Source organism: Cygnus olor, chromosome 1, assembly GCF_009769625.2.
Source record: "Cygnus olor isolate bCygOlo1 chromosome 1, bCygOlo1.pri.v2, whole genome shotgun sequence".
NCBI classification, from domain to species: domain Eukaryota; kingdom Metazoa; phylum Chordata; class Aves; order Anseriformes; family Anatidae; genus Cygnus; species Cygnus olor.
Genome location: NC_049169.1, coordinates 76,225,419 through 76,252,970, shown reverse-complemented (window position 1 = coordinate 76,252,970; position 27,552 = coordinate 76,225,419). Strand labels below are relative to the sequence as shown.

Sequence of the window (27,552 nt, the reverse complement as noted above, 5' to 3'; positions counted from 1 at the left end):
TCTAAACCAAAACAATTTAAATTTACAAACATCTTGTGGTAACTAAATGTGGTCTCTTCATTCTTTTTCTGTCCCTGATGTGGATTCTGGGATGATCTTACTTCAATGCTCTTATAAAAACAGGTCAAATCATCATGCAAAATGATGCTGTGTAAGCAACCTATGAAAGGAGAGAAGAACGTCCTTAGTTTGCAAAGATGACAGCAGTCTTTTTTAATAAAATAGGCTCTCCAGAAAACAGGCTCTCCAGAATTGATTACAAATTGCTATGATGTGCAAATAGAAATTGCTGTCTGTCTGTACCTGGAAAGTGAAGAATAATTTCCTCAAGAATTATATCTGCTGTTTGAGAGAACTCATGGAAATGTTGGATTCTGCCTTTATATTTGTGATCACAGGCTGTATGTTAAACTACTGCTTTGCTACTGTTCAGTTGTTAATCCTGGCTGGGATGTATGCTCAGTGGCAAAGGAAGAGAAATCTGTTTTTATTCTTTCGCTACTGTTACATGTAGGTATGTCCTTAGCTACGCTTACACAAGTCAAATGGAATCCCATTCCATTTTTTGTCCAGTTACTGTCAACCAGATTTACCTTTAAGGAAAGAAATTAAAGCAAGTGCTACACTTTGCTACCATTTTTACTTCTCCTAAATACTGATACACTTGTATGACTTGTCCAGTTTTTCAGAGATTTGCATGGTTAAGAACAGACTATCCCAAGTTGTGAGGGACCCACAAGGATCATGGAGTCCAACTCCTGGCTCCATACCGGACCACCCAAAACCAGACCCTATGTCAAGAAGCGTTTGGACAATGCTCTCAGAACTCCAGCAGGGTCAGGGCCATGACCAATGCCCTGTGAGCCTGTTCCAGTGCCCGATCACCCTCTTGGTGAAGAACCTCTTCCTAACATCCATGTGATATCTTACTGACATGCATGTTTTTACTTGTATTGTTCTTCTAAAATGTCTTCCACTCGTTCTAACTGTTAGAATCAATAGCAAATGATCTTACTTGACACACTTTATAGTAACCTGCAATTTAAACAACTCAGTGGATGTGAAAACAGACCCAGTCCCAATTTCTGTTAAATATCACAGTTGTATTGCCTTAGCCTATTTTTATTTTTGTAAGTAAGCTTTCTCATATATGCTTTTCTGAGAATCGGTGCAAAATATTTAGTCATACATAGGCATGGCAAGTTTTTGTGATGCTGTTTAAAGTATTAATAGTCAAGGGTGAAATCATACAGTTTTGTTTCAAATGGAATGACAGGCACACAAGGAGTTGGAACTTCTTGTATTCTAAATCTTCAGAGCAGACTTTGCCTGATCATGAGCTGCAAGACTAGGCAAAATAATTTTCAACAACAGAGTAAGTTTTCCTCTGTGACTTCACACGTTCTCTACTGGTTGTGTCGGACAGTTGCCTGGTCAAGTGATGCTGGATGTGTCTACCTTCAGTGGTGTAGTTGGGCAGTGTTTTCTAGCGGAGGTGTCTGATCAGCAGTCTGCAGCAACCTTCACACTTCCGAAACTCCAGCAGGAAATAATCAAAAGCATGCCTCCTATCAGTAAGTGTAATGCGATACAATTGCAATACATGCTGTCTTAAGAAAAAAAACAAAAACAAACAAAAAAAAACTCATCATGGCAAGTAAAAGAATTACTAATTTCTGCTGTTGCTCTGGTATTCTTCCAAACTGAGTTGCACAGAATGCATGAGGAGATCAGGGAGTCATGAAGTAGTACATGCACAGGCTGTGTATGTGTTTTGGTGGCTCTCTGTTATATCAGCATGCCCTTTTAATCTTTGGCTAATTGTTTCAGTGAGCTTTAATGCTGGGTGTTTTCAAGTACAATGGTACTAGTTGGGAGCAAGAGAAGAGTGTCCCCCACCTGTACGTACTCTCTTTTATATGACAATGTCATCATAGTTTATGTATTGTGAGTTCTCTTGGAAGTATTTTTTTAAAAAACAAAAAGAAAATAAATCACATGAGGTCGATTTTTTTACCCTTTTCTCAACAACTGGTTCTCTGAAAGTTTAAATTTGTGTTAAACGAATTCAAGCTTCTGGAGAAGTATGGAAAGCAAATGCCCTTCACATACAAGGAGAAAACTGACAAGCAGAACTCTTAAGGTCATGGTAAAAATTGATTTAAAAAGCTATCTGCTTATTTTTATTTCACTCCTTGGTTTATAGACCAGCACACTTTCATAACACTTTTCGGCATTTCAGTAGAGCATAAAGAACTAGGATGCAAAATTTGTGAAGAGGGAGTAATTTACAATTGGATATAAAGAGGTTATCATCCATTTTTTCTTTTCCTGAGCAAACTAGTAGTAACAAAGGTGATTTCTTTTTTGACTAATGTAGAAAGGGAAGTTAATAATGTTGCTCCTGTTAACACAGGATTTACTGATTTATTTATTGCAACAACAACCACAGCTACTTGGGAATCCCAGATAGGCTGCTCACTCGGATGTGACCACAGGCTAGCGGTAATGTGAGCAGGATTTGTGAGATGAGTGCCGTAGGCAAGTTAGACACAAGCAGGCATGGGACTGAATGATGTGGAGTCAAGGGTTGGTTGAGTCCTCTGTCAGTTCAGTTTCAGGCATTAGGCCCCTCTGGGGCAGAGGCAGGAATAAAGTTGTGTGACTTCTGCTGTGACCTGCAACCTTTCATGGTCTAAGTGCAGTAAAGACTTCAATAGGTTGATGTTGCTTATATTCATGTAACGTGCCTTGCTTCTAGTTTGGATCTGCCTTCTTCCCATAGGAAAGAGCAGTAGCCAAAATAGGTTTATATAGGTGTTGTTACTTCAGAAGCGTATGCTATTTATTGATACAGTAAGACATGATAGAATAGCGAGCTAGCAGGAGGCAGAATTACCTTTTCCTCTACTGGTATACCCCTAAACTTTCTTTTCAGCCTTTCAGTTATTCCGTTTTGACATTTGTTATGAAGACATAATCTTGTGTCAGTAGACCTTCATACCACATGCTTTTAGTGAGACTTCAAGTGAAGATGCTGCTGTGCTACCTGATTGTGGCAGGGAAGTTTTTTTCTTGCTAGGAGCCAAACAGCAATCCCAGGTTTAGTTTTCGCATAGGTCATTATGTAGCTGCTGAAGGATAAGTTTTGATTAACAGTGCTGAGAAGATAATTGAGACCATATGACCCAGATGTGGTGTAAGGCCTCCCTAGCTTGCAGCACCCTGTCTTCCTCAGTGCTCTATGCAAAATAAATGTACCTTTCACCACTACTTCAAGGCATTTAACAATCCAGCTGCACTTCTATATGATGGTGTATCTTCTTAGATTGTGACCTTCAGGCTAATAATTCATAGTTGTAGGTTCCATGCAATGTCAGTGGTCTTTCAGAATTGTCATTAGCTTGATAGAAACATAAATTAATATCATGATTCTCCAATTACCCTTAGAACTGACCAGAATGTTCTGACCTTGTTAAAACTACAGATGTCTGCTTGCCAGTAACGACTCAGGTTTGAGATTCCTATTTCCATATATTTTTCCTCTAGGGCTAATTGCTACTCAGTTTCAACAAAGACAGAAAAGACGTTCATTTTAAAGATTTCCTGTTGTAGTCAAGGGTGCTGCTTTCCTGTATTTAAACAAAAAAGACTTTTGAAAAGCAGCTTGGTTCCTTTTTTAATGTCATTTCTCCGTAAGGTTTCTTTCACTGTCATAAACTGCTTCTTGTTTCTCCTGAACTTCCTTTCAATGGGATTACTTGGGTTCACATGAATTGGGACATAGTTTACTGAACAATGACTGACACTATAGAACACGTGTTGGGAGTAAAAGAAAAAAGTTTTAAGGTCAGAAAGGATTGTTATCTGCCAATTCTATTTTCCTTTCACATGAGTGGATGTTTCATGGTTGCTTTAGAAATGTGTGACTGAAAGAGATCACCTGAATTTGAAAGTAATTTATTTTTCTTACCAATCCTCTTTCCACACTGCAGACTGCTGTGTAATAAAAGTTTAGTCCAGGAAGTTTTGGAAAAACTTCAGTGGGAAACAGATCCGCAGAACAGGCATTCTACAATTTCATATTCTCTGAAGAGGCGACCAACATGTCAACCTTTCTTCAGTTTGCAGGTGCCACTTTTTTGGTAATGCGGTCATATATTCAGTTGATGAATTAATTGTTGTTTTGTTCTCACTTCTTCCATGATCACTACAAAACCTCTTTCTCTCTGCTGGGTAGGCTGCAAGGTGTGATGCAAATAGTTGCTTTGGGTAGACAGGGGTAACAGACTCCATGTGTCTCAGTGACATCTGAGAATACAAAAAATGGTCTGTTTAAAAACCATTGCAAGCAAAGAAAATTAGGTCTTTGTTTCCTCTATCATCTTTTCTGTACTTTTGAATTCTCGGCCTCTTATCTTCTTTGAGCTTATTGATTGAGAGGTAGAAAGGGAATGTTTTACCATATTTTTACCTTACGTACCCGCCCAACAGTATATGTATGTATTTATGAACAGAATTTCACCTTGCAGCAGCTTGAGGCTGGCATACACCTCATCCTCAAACCTGAGCAGAGTCTCAAGTCTGAACTTGCTTCAGTATGGTGAAGCAAAGAGCCTCCTTAGTTTTTTTTAAACTCTCTTCTCCCCTCCTACAAGAGCTAGAAATCTTACTCTTTTTATGCTTCCTTCCTACCACTGAGTTCCTTACATGTGCAGTGTCTATCTCCTCCTGATCTGAGAATAACGTGATCACCCACGTGATTTTACCAACTTAGAGACACCCAACAGCCTGTTGAAATTGGTCGTCATGGTTCACATTGCTAAGAAATCTGGCCTCTTGTGAAGTCCTAAACTGTGGCATCTCTCAATATCTCAAATATCTCAAAAGATATTCCTGTCAACTGCTTGTTGGTCTACTGGTATTTGCATGCATGCATCTCCTTAGTACCTTGTAGGAATAAAAAGACTTTTAATGCCTCTCATCATACCTGTTTATGTTAACTTTAAATAAATAAATTGCTTCCTGACCCAGTATGCTAGGGAGCCCTGGCAGCAATTTATATTGGATCCGTGCTATTAGAATCAATGAGGCTGGACCCTTTTCTTGTTGGTGTGACTGACATCTCTCTCTTTCTGTGTTTTTCTGCATTTTTAACGAATCAGGATCTCCTACAAGTAAGAACTGGAGTTAAGGCTCCAATCTACAAGGCTGCAGTGTGAAAACAAAGAAAACTCTAGTACTTTTCTTGGAACTTCAATAGACCCTCTTTTTTTCTAACCAAAATACATAAAACGTCTCTACTAAAATGTCTGGAATGATGAAGGGAAGAAAGTCTTTTCCTCCGACAGTAGCTTGATTAATGGTTTTATTGTTTGTACAGATTTTGTCAGGAAGCCATATGGCTTGAGGAAAACAAAGAGGAAATGGCTGATGTTGAGAATCTGATTTAATAGGGGTCTCTAAGGACAGAATGTGGCTCTTATTCTTACTCCTTCCCACTCAGTTTGTAAAGTGGTCTAAGAAGAGCTTTAGTGCTTCAGTGGAGCTAAAGATAGTACATCCTGAGTGGAAGTATTGGACCCTGCTGCTGGATCTGTATCACTGTGACTCGACTCTCAGGGTAAAAATTCACTGTCCTTTTCCTTTTATGTTAAGTGTGCTGGAGTACTTTGCAAGGAACAAAATTTGTTCTTCTGGTATCTTGGCAGTTGATCAGTTTGAGATTGGTGAAGATAACTTTATCATCTTGAAGCTGAGGTCTCTTTTTGGGATGTGGTGCTATGTCTTTCCTTCCCACTCCTTTCTATCCTTTCTACTCTTCCACCAGCAAAATTCAAGCATATGTCTCTGGATTTGCTGAGTCGCACTCTGTGTCCTACAGCTGGGTTTATTTTCCTAATCCAACGTGTGTGTGGAATTTGATAAGTAACTGAGGCTCAAATGCTAATGATTTAACCTGATGTTATGGGTGAGATGAATGTCCAGTATTACCTGTGACTGTTTGACTCTTGTTTTGACTCCTTGGTGAATAAATCGGAATAGAGAATCCAAAGTAATATTCCATAATGTAACTACTAGCAACTATGTTAAGGATGTTTAACATGCTCTTCCTTGTGTGAAAGTACAGCCTCTCTGCTGAGTAAGAAGTAAAAAAACCCTATATGAACCATTAATAATTGTTAGTGAATCCACAGTCTGGAAAGCCAAAACATCACTTGACAAAAACATATTGTGACCATTCAGAATTTAATGAGTATTGCTTTGTGACTGAAAGATAAGTGTTCAGGCTGTGGTGGTGAAAATAACTGTATACGTGCCTTAAGTCTCTGGAGATCCTGAACATCCTATTCTGAAATTTTTGGCCGTAACGTTAAAAGTAGCTACTCTCAAAAGGCTTCAGTGCATAACGATTGCGGTCTAGCATTTTACAACATACCAGTCCTTCCTTTCTAGATCTTTGAGATTTTTCTTGTCGTAAGTGGCCAGAAAACATGCGTACGCTGGAGTTGCTGCTTATTGAATCTTAACGTATAGCCCTGGCAGGTATTAGGGAGAAAACAGTTCGCCTTGACAAAATTCAGTGATGCCAGCAGAAGAGGAGAGACTAGAAGACTAGAGGAAAGTTTTACTGCTTTAGAGCTGTTCTTTTACACTGCTGTCAAAGTGAAGCTCCCATTTGGTGTTCAGCATAACAGATACATTCAGTTGAAGTATTATTCAGAAAGCCTTTGACAAAGGTTTAAAAATAAACACTTCTCACATGTTCTCCTTGCTATGACATAGTATTAGGCAATGTTTGTAGGTCTGCCACAATGATGCTATTAAGCATCATTGTAGTAAGCATCCCTTCCAAGCTGATTAATATTAGTCTTAGTCAGCTGTTTGGGATTTGTTACCCTTTGCCTAGTTTGACTCTTTATGTATGCATTGGCTGTGATTTACTACTACAAGGGAGTCAGGGTATGCAGATCTAGAGCACTTGGAGGTTTTAGCATCTGGAAGACGTCCAATTTGAGGATTATTTCCCTTAAAAAGCAAATTAGAAAAGAAGATTATTTCACAATCTCCTATATTTACAATTTAGCAGTGGCAGATGCTTGTGACTACCTAGTGCAGTGCTTAGTATTTCATAATGTTCTGGAAAGCTGATGAAATGCTGTTTACCACATTTAGTTATTTATAGCAGGAAGATGTCACCTGGTATAAGATATAGCAAATTAAGTGCAGTATTCTGCATTTCTTTTAAACTATTTGAAAAATGAAATTTTGCTTGCATGTAGGAGGCTATTATGTTCCTATATATGTTTCATACCTATTTCTTGTATGTCTACAGGTGCTAGGTGAGTGCTGTTTTCCAAAGCATTAGAGGGAAGAGGAGGGAAAAAGGGGAGAAATATGATTTCACTCTCAAGATAGTTTTTCTAATTTATGACAATGTTTCTTTTTTCTTTTCTCCCAGCAACTGGCCTTGTCAGTAGATTTGGCACTTATGCCTGGAGTAGCAGACTGCACTAAGCCCGCTGCATAATCAGACATTCCCATCTATCTTCATCTACAGGTAAAAAGTTGTGACAAATTTCAGACACGAGTTTTACTCCTCCCTCTTGAAAGTGCTTGTACATAAAGCGTACCAAGAACCCTAGAGTTTAAAGAATTTCCTAAGTGCATGTGTATACAGACATCACTTCCCACTTTCTTCCTAAGGTTAGAAACCTGAGCAAGTTCTCAGCTCCTGTTCTGTGAAATGTTTGCTTTCTCAAAAAGGTTGTGTTCTGGAGCATGCCTTTCAGAATGCATTGGTATTATTTTTCATATTGCTTTTAGTTTCTAGTCCTCTGTTCTATGGTGTAATTAATTTGGTGAAGCAAGCAGGGAAAATGCATTCTTGTAATTCTTGTTCTGCAATCTGTGAACGGAACAGAGTTAAATATATCTCTGCATTTGTTGTATTATTGAGTAAATTCCTTTCAGTGGAGCAAGTCTGTGGCTAGATGCCAAATGACTAGTGTCACTCCTTTATTTGTCACTTTGAAATGAGCTGTGCAAGCTATGCTCTTTTAAATGATTTTATTGACCAGAACAGGAGGTAAGTACCTGCAAAATGCAAGATGGTGCTTGCCCATCTTCACAAGGGGAGGCTTACTTATGTACCTTCACTTCTTTTGAATAAATCATTTTTTTCTTTATAAGGATCACTAGTATATTATTTTTGTGACTTCAGACAAAGGGACAGTTGCTAGTATGTGGTTTATTAAAACAGTTCTCTGCTGAAACCATGGAGTCAAATAGATTTTGGTACTTTAAAAAAAACACACTTTTTTCAGTGTAAAAAAAAATAATCAAATGTAACATTAAGAGTTACATTAATATGTAACATTAAAAAATCAAAAAGTAACATTATACCCTTATAAAATTCTGTATTTCACACAATTTGGATAGTCTGCAATCTGGTTCCCTCACCTCAGAACATAAAAGAATTTGATAATGTTTAGAGGAGAATGGTAAAAATGATGAAAGATGTGAGCAATTTTAGTCAGCTAGGTTTTTCAGTCCAAAAGAAAGACAGCTTAATGCAGGGGAATAGGAAGGAAGCCTACAAGTTGTGAATGAGACTAAGGCAAATGGGACTTACTTTATTCACTCTTACAGCACAAGAACCAGTGGGCATCCTACAAAGCAGCTAATAAGAACCTAGCTAAGAACAAACACAAAGCAGGTAGCTCTGTGTAATTCCTTGCCACAAAGCCATGGAGGCTGAATAACAGAAGATAAATCCAGTTGAGGCTAATAAATACAAGTCACACTTGAAAGTCCTGGAGCTGGGACCAGCTGGAAGCCAATGGGGCATCCAGGTGAACTATAAAGCATTATTGCAGCCTTTTGTTCTTCTCTAGGCATTTACCATGACTTCTTGTTCCCCTTATTCTTACTGGTTAGAAATTTTTAATTTCCAATACAGTAGTTGTATTCTAGCTTGCTGGGTCAAGGTCTGTTGTTGCCACAATAGCATCAGTCAGTGCTGCAGAGTCCTCACTCAATGTTCCTCCAAAGGGACATTACCGTTCTCACTTTTTCTTCATGTACATCATGTAAGAAGGCTCTTTCTTGTGCTTAATAAGCAATAAAAACATTAGTGTTTGAATGAGAATTCAAACTTCACTTGTATCCTCCAGCTGTGAGTAACTGCTGAGTGTTTTGTGGCTTGCATTGTGCGGAAGCACATGAAGCAGATGTCTGACCCTTCTGAGCTAAGAGATAAGTCTGCTGGCTGGACTCAAAAATCCTGGGTGTGGTCCCCTCCACATCCATCTTCCTGCCATGTAATCAGGGTGGAATTTTGTTTTCATCTGAGTGCCCTGAGTCATGAATCAGAAAATACCTCTTTCATTGATCTCTTTGGTAATTTTTCCTCCTCTGCTCCCGTCTGTGCTACTAATATCTACTGAAAGAAATGAAGAGGTGGGACTAGTTCCCAGGTGCTGTCTAAAAGGAGCTCTGGTTCAGAGAGAGCTTCTTCTCTAATGTTCCAGGAAGTTCTTGTTAAGGTGAGAAATAATCTCAAAGGAAATGTCACATCTCATTTTCATCGCTTCTCTTGTGCATTTCAACATATTGTGCATACACCTCTCATGCTGTCTTTGGATGGAGTCAGTACAGGGAAAAAAAATGAGATGCTTTCACAATGTTATCACTGGGATCCTTGGATTTTGCTGCGTTCTTTGGATTACAAGAAATGCTTTTCATCTCTTCTGTCTCTATTCCCCTGCCACTCCAGAGCTGAATACCACACAATGTACCTCTTGTTCCCTTGCTATCTGTTTTGCAGCTTTTTAATGACCTTGTGCTTGTTCAGACTGGTGAGATAGCATAGCTGAAGTTGAAGATACTGTGGTGTGTGCATCTATTTCCTTCATTTTCCTTACTTTTTCACATTTATATTATTTGTAACTTCTTGCTTTCTTGTTAAAGGGTGATTTTTTTTCTTTCCCCTTCTTGTCCTATGTAAATTTGTTGTAATGTAAAACTCAGATCTTGTGTCCAGATTTACAGAATCACAGAATCATCTAGGTTGGAAGAGACCTCCAAGATCACCTAGTCCAACCTCTGCCCTAACACTAACAAGACCTCCACTAAACCATATCACTAAGCTCTACATCTAAACCTCTTTTAAAGACCTCCAGGGATGGTGACTCAACCACTTCCCTGGCCAGCCCATTCCAATGCCTAACAACCCTTTCGGTAAAGAAGTTCTTCCAAATACCCAACCTATACCTCCCCTGGCGCAACTTGAGCCCATTCCCCCTTGTCCTGTCACCAGGCACGTGAGAGAACAGACCAAAACATTTGTAACACCTGTACTTCAAGCTTCTTGAATGCATTTCAAGTTGAATGTTATGACTCCTTCTGAGGAAATGCACTGATCTTATATTTAAATATATTTTTTTCTCAATATTTTCAGAATTGGGACTCATTATTTTCTTGCCAACCTTGGGCAGACTGGAAATAGAATGTAAGTGGAGAGAGTATGTCTGGAAACAAGGGCAGAAGTATTGATAATAAATGATGGGGAGGGTGGTATGTGGAAATGCCACATATGTGTAGAGACAGGAAAGCCTACCTTTTACATTTCAGAGATGTTTGATTCCTTCTTTACTATCTGGGACATGGGATGCTGAATCCAAGCCCTTGGTGGTGCAGGCAAACCATTTCATCTTTCCATTCATGAATTAAGTGAGCTTTGGCTGGGTTTGCATCCTCTCACTGCTGTGCTTGCTGGCTAGGCTTTTTCTGTAGAACAGTGAAAAGAAATGGGATCATTCATTTCTTGTGGATTCTGACTTTAAATTTTATTAAGTTAGCCTGGCTAACCTTTTTGAGATCATCATTTGATTTTAACTGATATATCGGTCACTAGGATCTTCTGCAATGCTGTTTTCTATGTAGTAGGAAGACATAGAGGGGCCTTGTGATCAGCTTTTTACGATAAGTGGTCACTAAACATTTGAGAGGAAAAATGTGTGCATACTACTCTTTACAACTTTGAGCTAACAACAGTTTTTCCACTTGATGTTTGCACAGCAATTACTGAAAATGTAGTTTTCCCAGCTGGCAAATGCAAACATAGTATTAATTCTTGCACTAATTGCAATGCACATTAGTCATTTCTCTGGCAAGAAAGAAATGTTACTTTTGGAGGTATGTCAGTCTGATATAATCTTCTATCTTCTTTTCCATTAAAGATCAGCAATTCTGCATATTGCTTCCTACAGAAGATAGCTTCAGAAAGTTTAAGAATTCTAGGCTTTAAGGAAACCAAGTTTACCTTTGAATTTAGGTGTGTAAAGGGTTTAGTAAATTGGTATCATGAAGAAGAAAAAATAGCAGTCGAATGGAGTCCATCCCATTAGTCAAATCTGCATAAATCTCACTATTATCTTCAAGTTAAACAGATAATTCATCACTTAATAGGGAGAGAAACATGGATGCCTTTTTCACTCCACTTGTAAGTCTAGCTTTGTGCTTTTAATTTTAAATTCTATTTATATAACCTTTCAAAAGTCTGAAATGATTTCTAATTGATGTCTTAAAGCTTCTTCAGGAAGCTGTAGAACCACACCTCTTGTCACAGAGCTGATAAGTCTGACACCTGTCATTTGTAACAGGATTATTATACTTTGGACAAAGCATCTCTTTGAATTCTATAACTAACACGCACAGACTAAAAGCCCGTGTGCTTTCAAACAAAAAGTTAAGATTCCAGATTTCTTCTAAAAGCAAATATTCCGTGGTTGTATAGGGCTTGGTGCTGGGGAGGAATTATTGTCAGAGTGGTCTTTTCCAGTTCAACAGCAAAGTTCTTTCTGAAATGAGGAAAAAAGAGTTAGTGTGGTTTTTTTCCCTCTACTGCTTTTGTGAACAAAACCTAACTTTTCAATTTTTTGTTTGATCCACAGGCTTTCCCATCAATTTGGATTATTAGTAAGGAAGGTGAAGTGAAGGGTTAGACTGCCAGAAGTCATTGCATTATACTCTAATAAATCAGCACACTTCTAAATAAGGTTCAAGCCTCTCCCTTACCAGAAGGCATTTGAATCGACATTTCTGCCACAGCCAGCCTACAGGATTTTCTAACCTGAATCTCCTCAATTTGGTACACTGAGACAGCTTGCTTCTTTATTTGACTGTTTCTTTGAGAGATTCCTGGGGTTCAAGTCTCCACAGCAGTCAAACCCTTAGCTGTGCGCGTGGAGTGAGAGGGTGTCTGGAACTGTTTTCTTCTATCTTGTAGCCTGACGATTAGCACCATTTCTTGGGGCATGGGAGATCCTCATCCTTGTTTTCCTGGATAAACATGTCTTAAACCAGGATGTTGGCAAAGGAGTGATATATGTACTTGTGCACTTTCAGTAGTTCATTAAGGAAAACTATGTAGTTTTAGCATAATTACTTGATCTGAAGTCAGAACATAGTTTGGGAGGATTATAATTTTGATTTAGTTCTTCTCCAATTTGGAGAAAGGTTATATTTTTGAAGATGTTTCTTGTCAGATACTTGCTCTCAAGAGGCACTATGTGTTTGATTAATTTTCTTATGAAACCATTAGTATGTACAAAGCTAAGCACGTGTTCAAGCCTCCTTAGGCTTGGGGCCTTGTCTTTGTTTTCATGAGTGGAAAATAAGATCTTGTAAACCACATTTGTCTTAATAGATTATTCGGTAAACATTGGGAAGTAATGTCTAAGGGAATGAGGAAATCCAAAGAATGGCTTGAACAGATTCATCTTTCCAGTGCTCTTTCCGCGCACAGAAATACAAATTGGTTCTGCATGGGCAGAGGAAGGAAACAGCCCCTGATGCATGGAGAATCCCCAGTGCCGGTGCCCAGGCTGCTGGTTGCGCTCCATTATTTATTTGTGTGAAGGTTGCTGCTCTGCACATCAGTACCAGTAACTGTAGAAACACCTGTTAAGACTGGGGCTTTTCCAGTGGAAATTGTACTAGCAAATTAACTCTGTGCCAAGCCGACAGTGACTGATGAATCTAATGGTAGACAAAGAGCTAAATCCAAGTAAATATTCTAAGAGAAAGTAAGTGAATTTTAAGATACATTTATCTCCAGCCTTTTCAAATTGTCTACCAAGGGAGGTGTAAAGAGAGAATACAAACATCTTTTTTTTCCTGTTACTGTTCAAAAATGACATGGTTTAAAAGACTGTGTATAATAGCATTTTAGCATAGGACTACCCTTCACCCCCATTTTTAGTGTTCCTGTTGCAAAACCCTGGGGCACGGGAGAGTTGTATTTATACATGAATGTGTTCTATTGTGATATCCAAGAACCTTACTTGCAGAGTGCAAACTCCAAAACTGTTATACTAATTCAGTAATAATGCCAGTAGTTTGCTGTTATTAGTAAAAAGATAGCTATCTTATTCTGGAGCATGCTAGGATGATACATGCTTAATTTTATTCATACTGCTTTTGATACAAGTGGTGAAAAAAGTCAATAAAAAATAGCTGCTATGTGTATGCCCATTCATCTTCCCTATGCCAGAAAAAAGATAGAGGTTATTCAGGAAGTGATATTTCTAGAAACCCATTTATCCAAACAGGAAGATAAATAATTAATGACTGCAGATGAACAGGGTTTTCAATAAATGGGAAGAATAGTAACTGTATGGCGGTGTTCATTTGTGGGTTGGTCAGCATTTTTTTCTCTGAAAACAATGTTCTTCTCATGTTCATAACTTGCTTTAGAAACTTAAGACTTCAGAAATGCATTTGATTTCAACAGGCTCAGACAGGATCAGATAGCTGTAATAGTACTTGAAGAGAAAATTCTGGTAGTGCACTTCCTGTAACACAAACAAATAAATTGCTTTATTAGCTCTGGTCAAATAATTATACAAACATGGAAAGACTTGCATCTGAAATAGATACAGTCAGGAAGCTGAAATTTGGTGTTCTGTTGAGGGTCCTGTAAATGTAAAGATGACACTTATTTCCAATCTTTGAGTATTTCCAAGTCTATCTAAAATAGATTGAAGAAGCTTGCTAGACTTTAAGTATAGAAACAAAGGCTTTATTCAAACAACCTAGTGTAGCGATTGATATGTCCTTGGCATTTCAGTGTAACCAGTGATGCGATTTTTTTATTTTTGGTTTTTGTATTCTTTCAGATCAGAGCTCTTGGAAAAGTAATAGCAATTGTCTGGTTTGGGGATTGGGGAATGATGCAGGCAGTGGCTTGTTTTCCAGCTAGCTGTAAAAATTGTGCAGCATGTGTGGCCTGTGCTACATCTCCCCTCCACAACTGCACTCTCCATCCCTTTCTTTGAAATTAAAGTCATGGCATACAAGTGAATACGAGAACCATTAGATATATTATCTATGGCTCTTAGTTTAAGCTTGTGGTGTGGGCTTGGTTCCCTACTCATGCCCTCTTTAAACCTGTATAGCTTTTGTGACGTCAGTATGTGAGCCCTATTAAGTTTAACACATTGCTCATCCTTCTGTTGCTGAAACTAATGTAGCAGTCCATGCCTAAAGCACTATAGATTACTTTCCACTATGTCATATGTTAGTGATGCACCTGTGGATTTGGTCTAGCCGAGTCTTGAAAACCTACAAGGCTGGAAGTTTTCACAACCCGCCTGGGTAGCCTGATGGCTCCAGAGCTGCCCTACCGTCCTTGAAAGAAGTTTTTCCTAATGTCCATTTTGAATCGCCATGCTGTCCTTTGTATTCAAAACTCTTTGAGTGCTGGTTGGAGTGCTCAGTTCTCTCACTCCCATGTTCTGGGATAGTTAATAATTTCTAACTTCCAAATAAAACCTTTTATTTTTTAAACAAAAATATTTCTTTCATCAAAGATTAACGGTAGTACTTGACATATTTTTGTCTTTGGAGCTGAAGTACATTATAGTTTCATCCCTGAAACATAGCTCTGAAAAATATGAAACTTAAATGTGAGTGCAGTGAACCCCTTGGGGAAAAAAAAAAAAAAAGTAACAAGTAGCAGTAGTTTCCACCTTATGGCTTGTGGTCTGCAATAGGGGAAAACATAGATTTATGTCCATAATATATGAAAATTCTCATTTTCAGTTCCATAGTGGCTATTACATATCTTATCTTACATGCAGTTGGTGCAAAATTTATGGTTGAACTGGAAAGAGAACTTTATCTAGAAAATACAGGTGGTAATGTAGTTCTACAGTGGAATCTCAAAATATGTATCAAAAATAGATACAGAATTAGTGAAGTCACCACCTTCTTTCCTTCCTCAGTGCCAGTAACATGTTCTGAAAGTGCTTTGTACGTAAAGACAAAGAGCTTCTAAAACTGCATGGAAAGGGACCTGCATTTCATAGTCTATCACAAGTGGTTTACTGTAAACATAAGTCAGCGATTCTAAATTGAATTCACACCATTCTGACATATGAAACCAAATGTAATGAAATTCAGTTTCATAAAAAGAACTGAAGAGTAATGGGAGGGAGGGGGGATGACAGCCCACAAACAAAAATCCCAATGTGCAGTGAGTCAAATAGACTTGGATTTTGTGATTCTGGTTAAGTCTTGGTAATTCTTTCCCTTATTTCCATTCCTTTTCCTTTCTAGCAAGTTTTTTTTCCACCTCTTAGCTCATATCTGAGATATGCATAGCTCTTATGTAAAATATGCTCATGAGCTGCAGTAGATCCCTTTGCAGGGAGTTAAAGGGATACAAAGGCATGTGCATACGTTATCATAACCTTTTCACAGGTATGTCATAAACACTTTAGCTGCCAAGTTTGCACAAAAATTTAGGAATATTGAGGTGACGTGTTTATTAGCCAATTGGATGGGGTATCCACTAACATGAAAGTCTGTGGGAATGCACGAGATGTGGGTTTTTTTTTTTTTTAATAAAATAAAGTATCAACAGTTCTTAAGATTTTCTATAACTGCCACCTGCCTTTCTGTATGAAACCACAGAGGTACTCTGTAGGTTAAGCTGTGCATATGTCTTGATATGCTTGGGCCAGTGGTTCTGATGCTGAATTCTCTGGTTCCAAGCTAGGATTTAACTGCTGCAGTGCTCCCTTAGCAGTTCTGTTTGGCTTTCATGATGTTCATTTCACTATTTAACAAAACTTTCTTGTTTCTCAGTACTTCATTGCACCCTCTGCACTAGCTGACATCTGACTTTTTGCCTACTTGGACTGATTCCTCTATTAAGTGAGAGGAGGGTTGTGCTTGTTCAACAGTTTAAATGATAAACTCCATTGGCAGTGATTTATGCTAAACTGAATTTGAATTGAGTTAGTTTCCTGTGCTTAATTAAGCTTTACATTTTGTTTGTTTGTTTGTTTTGTTTTGTTTGTTTTTTAATGCTTCACTTTGTGTTTAGCTTTCTCTTGCTGCAATGAGCAAATAGCTGAGCATAATCAGTCCTTACAGCCTGTTAGTTGATTTTTGTGTTCTCTCAGGAGTTGCGCAGGGGATCTGGAGTGTGGGGTCTGGGGTCTTTTGAGTTCCAACACTAGCTAAATATTGAGACTGTAGCCTGACTTCTATACTCTCTGCTCAGGTGTTGCCCTAGCCCAATTTAAGGATCCCAGTGCCTGACATTGTCTGCAATTTCACTGCTGCAGTTGTAGCCTCTTTCCACGTGTTTTTGCAGTGAGCTGGCACTAATGCCACAGCATATAAGTGGGCTAAGGAAGTTTTGTGCAGATCTCTTAAGTTCTTTGTTAACAGAAAGTTCTGCATGTTGTACTATTTCAAAAGTTTTAGGGTGAATCCATTTGTCTTTCAGGGAGTGTGGAAATAACATTGTCCTGTGGTAGGCTCCACCCTTTGAGACAATGAGTGCTTTCTACCACTGTGTGTGGGCCAAGGCAACATCCTTGGCACTTCTCTCTCTGAGACAACTTCAAGGTTAAAACTAACCATAGATTAGATAACTAGGGTTGGGCTTCAAGGTGAAGTACCATTTCATAAAGGGCAACTTGACCTCTGCAAGCAATTCTAAAAATAAAAAAATATATAAAAAAATCTCTGGTGTCTGAACACTATCTACCAATTATATTGTCCTGCACTGTTGTGCCAGGAGATACTTGTCCTCTTATCTTGCAACATCACAAGAAGTATCAGCAGAAGCAAGAAATCTTAAGAGTTATCTGTTAGTATAACAGGACTGATGGTTTAGCTGTTCTGACTGCTCCTTGGATATGGAAGTCAGATTTTAGTAACCATTTTGGTGATTATTTGTACATTCAGTCTTACTTAATTTGTGACTTAAAAAGTTGCTTCAGGTAAGAAAGATTGACTGTTTAACTCCCCGGTTAATATGTACATGTTTATATTAACCAACCCCTATATGTTGACAGTCAAGTAAAAATTAGAGCAATTTATGGTGAAGGAAACTTCTGGGAACTGCCTAGATGATCCAGCACTTCTCAAGTGTATCCTAAAATGTAGGTGATGTGCTGTTTTGCTTTGGAGTGTGGTTTCTTCAAAACTTGCTGTCCCTGAGGTATATTGAAAAACTGAAGATATAAAAGATTGTCAATGAATTAGCTTTTCAATTTTAATGCAAATATGTGTCTGTCTTCAGGCTCCCTTTCCTCCCCTAGGTTAGTGCTTTCAGAATGTTAAATGGCTGGATTTTTTTATATAAAGTTAAATATAAGCTTTTTTTTTTCTTCTATTACTGAGTAGCTCATGTAGGGATATACATCTGGTCCTGTTTTAGTCACTGTTGGTCTTCTAATGTGTTTTAAAGAGATGACTTTTTTGTTTCACACTCTGTTCACCTAGTGATACTGTACTGGAGGCCCTGACATATGCTTTGCTCCCTGTGCTTTGGCAAGTGTATGCTGTTAGCTTCTGTAACTTGTAATCTTTGCTGCCAGGACTGTGTATGCGTTTATATGAAAGGATTTTTTTTCCAAACTGTGTAAGCTGTATTAAGAACTGAAAATTGTTCCATACCATGACAATGCCTTTAATTACGAGGCTTATAGAATTGAAATCCTTCTTGCTTCTTCTGCAGTCTCAGGTACATTACTTATTTGGCTTCATAACAACTCGACAAGAGGAGTAAGACATGCTTTCATCTAATATAGATACTTACCTAAAGTGAAAGATGGGGTTTGAGGCACTTCAAACAAAGGAAAGTCTAGAACTAGAACCCTGTCTAAGCAACTCTTCCTCATCCTTGGCTCCAATATTTAAATCTAGGGTCCTTGAGAAAGGCTTCGAGCTGTGAATCTGTTTTATGTAGAGCAGCTTCCCACCTCACCAAACCTGACTGAGGGGACTAAATGCAAGAGAGACGTGTTGGCAAGCACATCCATCTCTGGGGTGTTTGGCGCTCTGACACGGTGACTATCCCTCAATATATACCTCCCTCCTTTTGCTATGCTGTGTAGAGCTCTGGCCTTCAGGTGTTAACGAAGTCTGTTCTAGGAGCCCAGAAATTGTGTAGCAGTGTCTAGTGTGTCTATAAAGAAGTCTTGCTCTTGGCCTGTCTTTACCAGAGAATATAGATAGCCCTGTAGAGTTGCTTCCAGTTTTGTCATTCCTTTCTGTCTTCAGTACTGCTTTGTGAAGCTTTCACATCTGTTCTGGAAGCTGAAGTACTATCAACTTCAGTTTCATTTCAAGCTTGAAAATGTGCTGCACAGATATCTGTTCTGACAATGTTATTCTAAATAATATATTTAAAAGTGATCATGCAGCAGTGTATTTGTGTTTTGATTCAAAGTTGAGAGCACATACCCCCATTTGCTTTTGTATTTATAACTTAATGTTTGAGGGGTGATGGCATGTGGAAGAAAGCATGAGGACTCAAGCAAGGCTGGTATCTGATCTCTTTTCCTGCAGGTTTTCTTAGTGTGTTTATACTTCAGAGTATGTTTTGACAGACTGCAGCAGTTATTGTGCAGCTGAAAGTGGATTACAATATTGTTTGTTTAGGATTCAGAAGCCTCTTGTCAGCAAAGCGCAGGATATACCACATGGTGACTGCGCATGGAAACGGTATGACCCCAGGCCTAGCTGTGGAATTCAGATAGTGATACTATTCTCTAGCCTTTTTATTTCTCTGGCAACAGGCATGAGATTGTATGAGTATAGCTTGATGCAATAGTTGATTTGCATTAATGTTTTGGAAGCACAGATTTCAGTAATAGCTTGGAAGTATTGTGCTGCCTGGATATACCTAGTTATTAAAGCAATACTAAAGCAAGCATCTTACTGAATTTGAAAGCTCTGAAGTTTTGTTAGTCCTGTCTAAATGTTTCAACTTTTACTGTATTTAGGATCCCAGTGAGCTTTTATAAGCACGAGGACTGTGAATAATTGAACAAGGACGGCTTCAGCTTCAAAGTTGTTTTTAATTAAAGGCTTTCCCTTCTGTGGACTACTCCCACGTAGAGGGTTGGAAACTCCTAAGTTTCCATGCACAGAATTTTTCTTTATTCCCTGGGGAGGACATAAGGGGCAACAGATTTGACCACCTACAAAAGATGTAGATGTTGCAGTGAAAGCAACTGCTTCCTCTCTAGACAGAAATTGGCTGGGAACGAAAATAAGAATTGAAAGTTTTGATTGTACTTTCCTTCTTGCAATCCGTGTGCAGCATGACCTTATTTTACAGAAAAATCCAGACTGCTACTATTATTGATTATGCTGGTTGCATACACAGAGATTTTTAAGTGCTTGAGAATTGTTAGGCAATGATAGCAATGGCGCCAGGACAAAGTTTAAGCTGGTCAGTTTGCCAAAGACGGAATTGCACTTGAATTCAGGTTATGGTGAAAACACTAAAGGTAATCTTACTGTGACCTGTAGGTCGGGGAATCTGTTATTCTCTTACAAATATCAGTATGCAGACCGTGGACAGCATACTTGAGAGTGTCTTCTAGGGGTTCAGGGACAGGCTGGGATCTGCCTTGCAGGCCTGCCTCTTCCAGTGCCTTCCCTTCAGAGACATGCAGCTGTATCTCTGCAGAACACAGCTGTTTCTGAAGGGTAGTACCTCTTCAAGGGACTTAAACTGGGATACCTTTTTGTGCACAACGTACTACTTACATGAGAGCATTCCACTCTAAATTGATAAAGATTTGAGTAATCAAGTTCTCCTGGTTTTGAGTGGATACAGATATACCAAGAAGCACGATTGTGAAATGCAGTGAACTGCCTCTGCATATTCTGTTACGGTACCCAATTTGTCATATTTCGTTTCTACCAGATAACTATTACAACTGTTGTAACCTTTCTAATATGTTCCACATATAGCATACAGTAGGCTTCAGTGTAGAGTTAATCATAATGACCACATGTTGCCTGTACCTCTATCAGGCTGCAGGACATGTTTTCAAATATTATATTACTTTATTCTGCTATTGTGGAGGTTGGTCACTTCTGTCCATGCCAATGGCTGCATTGTTTATACAATAATACAGTAAAAGGAGAAAAAAAAGAGAAGAAAAGAAGGGGGAAGGTTGCAGGAAAAGGGAGAGGATGATGAAGGCTTAAATCAACATTGGTTCTAGGGCCTGTTCTTTGTATTGCAGTCATTTTGTGAGGAGGTATGGTGAAACTGGAAGCTGTTTCTATAATTGAGATGAGGAAAAGAGAACAAAGCAGGAGGGGAGGGTTCTTTAGATGACTAAATTGTAGGAGGCTCCTTGAAAAACTTGAAGTTCACTCAACGAAAATAATTAACACAAAGATTGGTTTGCCCTTGGAATGAAAATATGGAGTGAAAACTTTAAGCAAATAAAAACAGAAGGAGGAGAACTTAGCAAATGGGATTAAAATTTCAAGTCAGTAGAGTACATCTGTTTTGGGCCGCTTAATTTGATGTGTTTGAAGTGATTGAAATTACAGAGGCTGAGGCCTCAGCACTTCCTGGAAATTGAAGTCCCTTGAACTCATAAAACAGAAACATGAAGCACGTGAATAATCTTAAGTTAATTCCCATTAGCCATAGGACCTTATTGTCACCTTTACAGTAATGCTGTTAGATGTCCCAGAGACTTGAACTTTTTTTTTAAAGCTGACATGCATTATATACTTATAATGCAAAACTGATTCATGCTCTCTTTCTATTTTGCACATAAAAAATAAGAAGAAAACTATGCTAAAGATGTCCAAACCACAGAATGTTTACCCACAGAAGTGGGTACAATGTTTGAAGTTTTGTAAGAAAGAGAAGTGGAAATTCAAAATGGGCTATTTGGATCTTCTGATTTACATATTTTCTTTGCTTCAGAAAATAAAAGCAAACTAGACTTTGCACTTCTGATGCTTAGGAAGCCAAAGTACACAAGCACTTCAGCTCTTGTCACTGCTGTTTTGTTTAACTTGAACTGTTGTTTTTCAAGTTCTGGATGTTCCTCAGTCCCAGTGCCTGGCATCCAAGGCATTTCATAATTAAATTCAGACACGCATGGTGAAGATTCACCATAGCAGGAGGAATGATGATAAAATTCCTTCTGGTGGGACAAGTGTATTCCCAAAAGGCGAGACTGAGTTGCCAGTCCTCTGACTGCTTTCCAGAAGCTCTGCAGGCAAATCACTGTTTGTCTTGTCCTACCAGAAAGTACAACCACGGTGTGCGTAGGCACACCAGGAATCCATGGGGATGAGTAGAATAAAAGATGGGTTAGAATGAAAAGCAGTGGGGTCACCACCACTTGTTGCTCCTTTGTGTTTTGGCAGGAACTGGGGAGAATTAGGTTAAGGGAGAATTTGAAGGATCATAATGAGGAGATTCAGCCAGTAATTTGATGAAGTTTCTCTTTTATGTGAGTGTTTAAGACACGTCTTGCAAATGAACTATGAAGCAAAGTACGCTTCACTTGGAAATAGTATGAGAAACAAGAAGGGTGGAGAAAAGTTTGGAAGGGTTTCCTGAATGAAAATAAGTAGATTGCAGTACTAGAAGAAGAGGAGAGCTACTTCACACTCCCTGCTTTTGCCAAGTCTGCTGACTACAGAAAACTGTCCTGACATCATTCTGGGCAAATGTGTAAATGCACAAGATGAGTTCGCCGAGGGGGCAGAGAGAAGGAATACATAGTCTTTAAAATGTGAAAAGAAAGCCTGTAGCTGCATGGCCTATAATGTAAGGCTGTATTTTAGAAAGAAGAGACAAAATGTTGGCAGTATTTGAAAATATGGCAGAGAAGTGATAAATGGAGAGTGGTGCTGGCTTGCAAATTCTTGCAACAGAGAAGGAAGGTAAGAAAAGGAATGTGAAAATATCACTTTCCTGCTACATTGAACTAACATCCATTTTCTCTTGGCATAACAATTTGTGGCTTTTGTTTAGTTGCTGTAAAATTTTTGGCATAGACTCTTGTCTTTCCTGAACAGCTGTGTGTCAGGTTCGCGAACAGCTATGAATACTGTACGTGATCTTTGTAGGACTGCTTCTCAAAGGGAAGCATATGTAGTGGTGTTACTCGTCTCTACACTTCTTGCCCTTCCTGGTGAGCTTTGGGCCTCTAAGTCAGTGTTAGACAAATTTACAGAGAATTAATGGTTTAGAAGGTATGAAGCTTGTAACGGTTTCCCTAAAATCAACTGAACAGAGATGAGCTATGCAAGTGTACTCGCATCCTGAGGTAACATTACAGTTCTTTAGCTGTTTTGAGACAGCGTGGTCAGTTGGTCAAAGCCATGTAGATGGCCTGGAGCTGGCTGTACCACCACCACAACACTGAGAGGACTAGGGAAATTAAGTCAATGCAGTTAAAAGGATTTTAGTCCATAAGCTATTGCTGTATATGCTAGGATTACCTCAGATTTTGCCCTAATAAATAAAATTACCCAAACTCACAGTTGATTGGAGAGGAGAAATATATAAGTGATAAGCTGAGTCCTATAAAGAACAGAAGAAGCAAAGAAGTTTTTGAGTTTGGGGAAATACAGAAATAAGCATAGCTAAGTATAAATTTTCAGAAAGGGACTCCCTCCTTCATCTCCCTCCCTGCCCTTAATTGTCCTAACTATGTAAGGAGTCTTTGCAGAAATATGCTCTGTCTGGCTTCCAGGTTGCCAGGAGAGTTACTTGAAATTTTTGTAGGTAATGGTTAATGAATAAGTTAACATCTCTGAATAAAGCTTTGAGATTACCGTCGTCTTAAAGAGTTGTTTTGTTGATTAAGTTGAAAATGCCTCCCTTATTTCTCTTTCAGGAATTGCATGTAATTACAGCAAGATTTCTTTTCAGTAGTCATGTTGTACATTGGCTTTTAAACCATATTTTTAACTGACTTGTAAAACTTAAGCTAATTCAAATTTAAATAGATATTTTAATTGTAAGGTGTACTTTTTTTCTGCATTCAGAATCACAGAATCGTCTAGGTTGGAAGAGACCTCCAAGATCACCAAGCTCTGGCCTAACACTAACAAGACCTCCACTAAACCATATCACTAAGGACTACATCTAAACGTCTTTTAAAGACCTCCAGGGATGGCGACTCAACCACCTCCCTGGGCAGCCCATTCCAATGCCTAACAACCCTTTCGGTAAAGAAGTTCTTCCTAATATCCAACCTAAACCTCCCCTGGCGCAACTTTAGCCCATTCCCCCTCGTCCTGTCACCAGGCACGTGGGAGAATAGACCAACCCCCACCTCTCTACAGCCTCCTTTAAGGTACCTATAGAGAGCGATGAGGTCTCCCCTGAGCCTCCTCTTCTCCAGGCTAAACAACCCCAGTTCCCTCAGCCGCTCCTCGTAAGACTTGTTCTCCAGACCCCTCACCAGCTTCGTTGCCCTTCTCTGGACTCTCTCGAGCACCTCCATGTCCTTCCTGGAGTGAGGGGCCCAAAACTGAACACAGTACTGGAGGTGTGGCCTCATCAGAGCCGAGTACAGGGGGACGATCACTTCCCTAGCCCTGCTGGCCACACTGCTTCTTATGCAAGCCAGGATGCTGTTGGCCTTCTTGGCCACCTGAGCACACTGCTGGCTCATATTCAGCCGCCTATCAACCAGTACTCCCAGGTCCTTCTCTGCCAGGCAGCTTTCCAGCCACTCATCTCCCAGCCTGTAGCACTGCTAGGGGTTGTTGCGCCCCAGGTGCAGGACCCGGCACTTGGCCTTGTTGAACTTCATACAGTTGACCTCAGCCCATCGGTCCAGCCTATCCAGATCTTCCTGCAGAGCCTTCTTTCCCTCCAGCAGATCGACACACGCACCTAACTTGGTGTCATCTGCAAACTTACTGAGGGTGCACTCGATCCCCTCATCCAGGTCATCGATAAAGATATTAAAGAGGACCGGCCCCAGCACTGAGCCCTGGGGGACTCCACTAGTAACCAGCCTCCAACTGGATTTGGCTCCATTCACCACAACTCTTTGGGCCCGGCCATCCAGCCAGTTTTTAACCCAACAAAGCAAAAAATTCAACAAAGCAAAATTCATCAGTGCAAGCGCTGAAGTGGAGAAATGGCTCATTTGTATGCAATTTTCCCAAAAATGTAGTGGAAGAAAATGTTATATTTTGACCCATATTGAAATGTGGGAAGTGTAGTAAGGTTTCTACATGTTTTATTCTGAGCTTTATGAAATTTTTCCCCAGTTCACATTTGGAGTCCAATGAACACTTCACTTTGACACCTCAGCTGTTACTCAGGGTAGCTTTAGTGAAATGACATACCATAGCAAATGTAGCATGTGTTCTAGACTGAAATGTAAAGAAAAGATTTAGCCTTACAAAAGGCTAAACCTTTTTTTTTAACCAAGGATTAATCCAGTTCTTGCCAAAATGGAGCACATTACCTCATTACCTTCAGTGGTAAATATTGGCAGTTGTGCATAAATGTCTTCAATCAAACCCTCAACTTGCTTTAAGTGTTTGCAGACAAATGGTAAGGGGAGAGGGAAGTGTGGATGGGTGAGGCAGTGTCTTCCTTGAAACCAACTCGAGAGCGTGACCTATTTTATGTTGTTTGAAGCTGGAGCATCCAGAGGTATAAGGCAGCTTTGAAGTGAGAATACAGCTTACTTCAGTGTAGCTTTGATATAAATATCTCTGCTGCAATGAAATGGCTTGTTTGTTCCTCTACTTTTTGTTTTCTTTCACTCCCACGCGGTATTTAGACCATATAAGAGATGGATAAACGTGACTTCCACTTAACATTGCTGCTATTAATAAAGTTGTTGTTGTCATTTTATCAAATGCGCTGTATATTTGATGCTAATGAAGAACAAACACTTATAGGGCTTTGGAAGACGTTAGTGTGGTAAGTGTATGCCTTTTTACTTGAAACAGTCAATCACGAGATGTTTACTTAATGCATATGGCTTTTCTGAGCTGTTTGTCACAGAATGTGATGTATATGCAGTAGTACAGTCTCCTTTGCTAACATATCTGGAAAAGGATATCATCTGCCACAGAATAAAATACATCCCAGCTGCTAACTGTCTTAACCTCTGCAATGCTGCTACCAACAAACAAATCCTTTTGGGGCCTTTTGGTGAAAACTGAGCTTTTTCATGGTGTGTCTGTTCAGGCCTTCATCTCTATCAGGAGTGTGATTATTTTATACTGATGATTTTGTTAGTAGCTGCAATGCAGAGTGAGGAAAAGGAGTGCTTCATGCAAAACTACCTGCAGATTATACTCCAGTCCTAATACCAAAACAGATTCAAGGTTGTGATTTAGTGATTAATCCCATTTGAACGTGATTGAGTTGTATCAAAATAAATCCTATCAATTTCAAGAGCTGCAAGCAAGCGCTGTATTGAATGTTGTTGTAACTTACTGGCACATATGCTAACCATAATGCTCTTAACTCAAGTTTTAGACTTCTGCTTTGAAATTTTGACTGCTCTGACTTGAGTTCTGTCATTATTTCCAAAATGCCTGTGGGTTTTTGTACCTTGCATCCATGTGGAGTGTAGATTTTTTTTTTTTAATATCTAATCTTAGGGAAAGGAGAGCGTTCATTTTAGTGTTGTTCTAGTTGAATAAAGTCAAGTGTGAGTGTGTGAAACTTACTGTTTAAAAAAAAAAAAAACAACAATATTTTGTTCTTAAAGGTTACAAAACAGAAAAATCTTTAATAAGCAGTCTGGTTAATCAGCTCACCTGCTGGTTTGTGTTCTTTCAAACATTTTTGCGATGGTCTGAAAACATTCAGAAATACAGTTGGGTTACTCCAAAATGGTAAATCAAGATGCAAGGTATTATAGGCAGTGGTGTTTTTGACAGTATTACTGCTCCAATTATCAATATATATTATCGGCAATGGGTTAGAACTTGGTTTTCTATGAAGACACGAATTTTAGATGCAAAATGTGATCATGAAGCTTTCCAGCTACCTCATCTCCTGTATCACAGCTTCAACACTGTTTTGTGCTGCAGTTAAATCGTTGCTAAGTGATAATCTAAAGATTCTTCATTTCATTACTTGTAGTCTTGAGCAAGTTTAATGAAGCTAGCTGAGGATATTGGAGGAAGAGCACTGATGCCCTCTTAATAAATTTGGGAGTAGTCTTGGTATACTTATATGGCCTTCAGTTTACGCATTAAAGGTCAATAGGGACAGTGAAGACTTGGATTCAGACTTGCATTGACTGGGGGGGGGGAAGAGACAAGCTCTGTTGAGGCTTTTGAGATAGCAAGTCAATTATTTGTTTGTTTTTTTCTAATTGTCTGGGAAAATGATTTTTGGACTTTGGGGGACTTTTAGGCTATCTGGAGGCACAATTTCTAGCACCCATTGTTGCTAGAAACATCCTCTTGTAGTTGAGTTTATATGACCTCACACATTAGCATTGTCTGGACCTGTCACAGACTGTGTATATACATAGGCATAGAGTGCCTTGGATAACACTCGTGGCATCTGGATTTTGGCCTGTTTTGTGCAGTCATGTGTTAGACCATCTTTTTGCCAATCTCATGTGAGGAAATTCCTTGCTGCTGAAACTCTCTCTCAAGCTTGTTCTCAACATTGTCATCTTCATGGTTGTGGGACCTTTGGTTTGTTTGTTTTAAGCAGTGCTTATTATCTCTGAGCACTCTTCTGGTATAGCAAACGCATAACACTCCACAAGTGGAAATCTCTTAGTCCCACTAAAAGAATTGGATGCTTCTTCTGTATAAACATTTTCTTTTTCAAGAAGGTTGCGCACTAATTTCAAACCCACAACCTTTTCATTTCTAATAAACCTTTGTGTGCAAAGGATTTATACTTGATACTTTGTCCTGGACCTGCCTTGGTTTTGCCTGTTTATTCATGGGAAGCAGCATGTCACGTAGGGTATTTCTTGTTCATCAGTCCAAGGGAAGAGGCTTTTTAGTAAATGCTAGTTAGCTTGTTTCCAGTAGCCAAATCTATTTGCAGTCATATTCATCTGGAAAATGTTACTTTATTGCTCAGAATTTTTATGGGAGGGAGGATCTGCCAAATGTCTCCCTGGTCACCCTGGGGTAATGTCATGCTCTTTTAGATGTTTATAAGCTCTTTCTGGGTAGCTGAACTTGCTTTTTTGTACTTAATTCATTTTTATTTTTATTTTTTCCCCAGTCAAACCT

At 39.1% G+C, this 27,552-nt stretch overlaps 1 protein-coding gene across 22 annotated transcripts in view; it reads left to right on the top strand.

The window, feature by feature from the left end:
• RASSF8 (Ras association domain family member 8) overlaps positions 1–27,552 on the top strand; it is a 110,032-nt gene that overhangs the window by 43,005 nt on the left and 39,475 nt on the right. For 21 of the 22 annotated variants that reach the window (XR_005816282.1, XR_005816281.1, XR_005816294.1 and 18 more), the window contains one exon: positions 7,463–7,561. The gene's annotated coding sequence lies outside the window, so the exon portion shown is untranslated. Of the gene's footprint in view, positions 1–4,000; positions 4,132–7,462; positions 7,562–27,552 lie in introns of those variants that run through there. The other variant, XR_005816278.1, reaches the window with a different exon arrangement.